The sequence below is a fragment of the Lactuca serriola genome, chromosome 4, assembly GCF_051521515.1.
Source record: "Lactuca serriola cultivar US96UC23 chromosome 4, Lser_US96UC23_V15, whole genome shotgun sequence".
Lineage (NCBI taxonomy): Eukaryota > Viridiplantae > Streptophyta > Magnoliopsida > Asterales > Asteraceae > Lactuca > Lactuca serriola.
This window is the reverse complement of record NC_136411.1, coordinates 109,787,571-109,792,450: the sequence shown is the minus strand read 5'-3', so window position 1 is coordinate 109,792,450 and position 4,880 is coordinate 109,787,571. Positions and strand designations below refer to the sequence as shown.

The 4,880-nt window shown below is 32.3% G+C and overlaps 1 pseudogene; it reads right to left on the bottom strand.

Annotated features, from left to right (window-relative positions):
* Positions 1 to 1,148: 1,148 nt before the first annotated feature.
* LOC145098714 (uncharacterized) lies at positions 1,149 to 3,576 on the bottom strand (annotated as a pseudogene).
* Between the last annotated feature and the right edge of the window lie 1,304 nt (positions 3,577 to 4,880).

The window sequence follows — 4,880 nt, the reverse complement described above, 5'->3', positions numbered from 1 at the left end:
CCGGAACCGAACCGGAACCCGTTCCTATATACTGGTCCGGTTTCCGCTTCTAAAAAATCTCGTTAAACGGTTTCGGGTTTTTCGGGTCCGGGTTCATCCGGTACGGGTTTGGACCCACTTTCATCCTTATTAGAAAGGATAGAATGCCCAAAATGAGTGATAGGAAGGGATTTACCATCCCCGACCATAAGTTGATCATTACCATTGTAGTTGGACCCGAGAGAGAGTTTAATAACATTAGTTGTCTCAAGATGACTTGCACTAGATTCAACATACCAAAGGTCAACAATATCATACGGGTTGTTTGAGGTAGCTACGAAGGCAAATTTCCCAGATTTGTTGAGCCGGGCAGAAGCAGTACGTTTTGTTGCTGGAAATTCTCGAAGATTTAAACGTTGGTAGCAATTAAGAGCATCATGACCTATATGTTTTCATATTTGACAATAAATTTTTGGTTTTGTTGCAACATTTTCATCAGTGGAGGAACAATCAATAGATAATTGATCGTATCGTCCAGTAGAAGGTTGTGAATTCTGACCACCACCTTTGTGATTTGCAACATTAGCACAAGGAGGAGAAAGAGTTTGAGCATCCTCCTCCAGACGTTACTCTTCGTGTAGCAGGAGACGGAGTAATTTATGAAATGAAAATGGATCAACTCTCATAGATAAAGTTGAGTGGAAAGCACTGTACTGTGATCCGGGACCATAGAGTATGTAAGCCACAAAATTCGCATTTGGAATGACACACATCCAGTCGGAGAGAGAGTCGACAAGAGCATGCTTCTTCTGAAAGTAATCAAGAATGGAAAGTGACCCTTTGGAGAGTGTTTGTAGTTGTTGGCGAAGATGCATTCTACGGGAACCAGTTTGGGCATGAAAGGTACGAGCAAGAATGCTCCATGCTTCAGCACTGGTGGTAGCACAGGCCACAAGGCCGGGAAGAAGAGTTGTGAGTGTCGATCAGGGCCGGCCGGGAGATTTTGGAGGCCCTGTGCAAATTAGTAAAAATAGGCCTTAAAACTTGAAAAATCTTAAAAGATGTGCAAAATAATACAAAAAATTCCTCCTAGTATTAGCTTAAACAAATACAATGCAAAATAATACAAAAAATACATTCAAAATAATACAAAACAAAGCCTCTTGTCTCTACTTAAAAAGTGTCATCCTCCTAGTATTGGTTGAAACCAACTTTTCAATTACTTCTTCATAAATGGTTTTATCCAAAAAAATCCTCTCAATTGTAATCAAAGCCAATCCATTAAGCCATTCTTGTGTCATTGTAGATCGTAAGTAAGACTTCAATATCTTCAATTTGGAAAAACTTCTTTCTGCAGATGCAACAATAACAGGAATAGTTAATAAAATTCTATATGCAATAGATGTATTAGGAAAACAATCAACATGGTTTAAAAATTTTAGAATATCTATTGTTGTCATTTTTTTTAGATAAAAGATGTACAAGTAATTTTAATTCAACATATAAATCACTTCCATCAATATCTTATTGTTCGTCTTGTTTAAGTGAAGTTTCAAGAGTCTTACATCATGACTTTAAGGTCAGATCATCTAATGAATGTAATTTTTCAGAATTAAATAAAAACCTAAAAATATTATCATATTGTTGATATTGTTCAAACCTTGTAGTTAGAAAGAAATTGCTTGATCAACAATGTATAGAAAATATTTTACCTTAAAAGACCCTTGTGGGGATTTTGAAACACTAGAAGATGTATCATTTAAAGTCTCCTCAAAATGTTTTTTTACTTTAACTTCACATTTTTTAGGAAACATTGGTTTAATGTTCATTTTCAAGGCAATTTCTTTTTCAATTTGTAAAGCATTTAAATAACCAACTTCTCTATATTCTTTGAAAAAAGAAATAAGCCCCTTTATTTTTTCCATAGCAACATCAATAAGCATATATTTTGATTGCAATTGTTTGCTAACTAAATTAATAGTATTTAACATTTCATACCAAAATACTAGAGCCATTATAAACTCAAAGTTACCAAGTTCATTTTTTGCTAAGGATTTAGCTTCACTTTTTATTTTTGGATCATTATCATTTTTAGCAACTTGAAGTAAAGCTTTTTTAATATCTAAAATTTAAAACTTATTACTTTTACACTATCACACGACTCTCCCAACGAGTGGATGACAAAGATTTAGGAGTTAATCCTTTCACATTATCTTTTAAAACTTGCCATCTTTTAGTCGAATTTGCAAAGATTGTATAAATACGTTGAATGGTTCCAAAAAATACCTTTAGCTTTACTACAAGTATTAGTCATATCACACAAAGTTAAATTTAAACTATGACAACAACAAGAAGTGTAAAAAGCTCTTGAATTTATATCTAAAAGTTTTTTTTGCACTCCTTAATCTTTTCCTTTCATATTTGACCCATTGTCATAACCTTGACCACACACATTGTTAATGTCAAGATCAAGCAAATTCATTTCATTTTGTAAAACATCAAAAAGTCATTGGCCGGTTGTATCGTTTACATCTAAAAACCCTAAAAAGGATTCTTTGATGCAAACAGAATCCGATGATACATCTACATATCTTAATGTCAAGGTCATTTGCTCTTTGTGACTTATGTCAGGTGTACAATCAAATATTGTAGAAAAATATTTCGCTTTTTTTATTTCTTTAATAATCATATATCTTATTTCATGAGAAAGAAAAAATATTAATTCATTTTGTATACTATGCCCAAGATAATGATTATGGATACCATCATTTGTTATATGTTGAACATGCTCATGGAGAACCACATCAAACTCAGCCAACATTTCAATTAAGCTTAAGAAATTTTCATTGTTACTTTCATACAATTTTCCATTAGTACCACGAAAATCTAGATTATATTTAGCAATAAATTTCACAACAACAATAATTCTCAATAAAACTTTTCTCCAATGATTTTTTTCTTTTTCTATTTGTTTTTGAGTCTCTTTATCAATGGTTTTATTTTTTTTGTAATCTTAAACGCAAATCATACCAAATAGTTATATTTTTCGCATGTTCTATAGTTGTTTCATGTTCTTTAATTCTAGAGCTAAGATGTATCCAATCCCCAAAACCCTCATTTTCTAATTGATTTTTTCCACACCCTTTTCTGAATATTTTACAACAAAACACAAAATATTTTATCAAGCTGCATAGAATAAACAAGCCAATCTCTATCACATTCTTCCCCATTTGGTAAAACTCTAGTATAATATAAAGCAGAAAACCTTCTTTGATATTTATCTTTTGGATATTTTTGAATAGATAAATCTCTTTTAGGACCTGGTAATGCTAAAATATTTAGCATATTAGAATCTAGAGTTTCCCAATTTGTTGGATCAAAAATATCAAATTTATAAAAGTTATTAGCATCATCAAAATTATTATCATTAACATTAGTTTCATCAAAAATTCTATCATCAACACTAATATCATCTATATTAGCATCATTAACATTAACATCATCACTATTAGTTCCATTAACAGTAACATTATCAACATTAACATCAATATTAATAGTTTGCTTTTCTTTTGTTTGTTTTATTAAAAACTTATTCATAGATCCTTCTTGAGCTTTAGTAGATTCTTCAGTTTTTTGTTTCTTTTTACGTTTTTCATATCCGGATTCATATTTTCATATTCGAGGAGGCATACTAAAGTCTAAACTCTAAAGTAGTAAAGTATACAAAAGGAAAGGAAACACCTGATTTTTAGATGTCTTCTTCGTTTGTGATATTACAGTTCTGTAAATTCCTTGATTTCCTTCTTAGTTCTTAGTGTTTAGTTCTCAACAAATCAAATACACAACATCTGTAAAAATATAAACAATTATGAAAAAAAATTTACTAAAAACCAAAGAGGTAAAAACTAAAAACCATTATCAATATAGAATAGAGAAAATCATAAATAGGAGAAAGTGGTAAACCTTCAGATTGATTTCCAGATTTCTGAAAACCAATTCTAATTATCGGACTCCTTGCCCTTGGGAGTCGAATTCTGATTAATCTCTAATGCTAAGTAGAAGTGAGATTGTGAGAGAAATAGAGAATCGGGGAAGAGAGAACTCTTCTTCCCGAGTCAAGGCCTGTCGAGAGAATCAAAACCAAAGTTTTCAACTGTTAAGAACTCAAGTTTATATGAGATATTCTATAAAAATATTCTGATTTAGTGGTTTTAAAGTACCTTTTTTTTATTCTGAATTGATTCTTCAATAGCCCGATTCAGCGATTTTGATTTTTTCTTTTGAAGCCACCTGGTGCAGATTCTAAAAACGGATTCTAATTATCGGACTCCTTGTCCTTGGGGTCAAATTCTGATTAACTGCTAGTGTTAAGTAGAAGTGAGATTGTGAGAGAAATAGAGAATCAGAGAGGAGAGAAATCAGAGAATGGAGAACGAAAACAAGAATGAAGAAATTAAAGAATGAAGAACCGTAATTATTGGACTCATTGGGGTTGGATTTTGAGACTGTTGTGTTGTAGGATAGAGGATACGTAACGGCTTCCTTGATTTTTGCTAATACTGAGAATAAAGGAGAGATTGATGATCGTTTGACGATTGATTGCCTCTTCTTTTTCCGCTCCTTGATTGTGTCGGCAGCTCTAGATTTTTCCCAATCTATTTTCTCTTGGTTAAGCTAACTAGTATTAAAGGATTACAAATATTTGGGGCCCCATAAAATTAAGAGCCCTGTGCAGCTACACCAAGTGCACCCCTTAATATCCGGCCCAGGTGTCGATTGTAACGCCCGCAGATTCGGACTAGTCAATTTAGAGTTAATAAGTGTCGAAAACGACTTTTCGGCAAAAGATTATTTATAATAAATAGTCTTAACCAAGTTGTAGAATATGTCTCAAGGTTTTT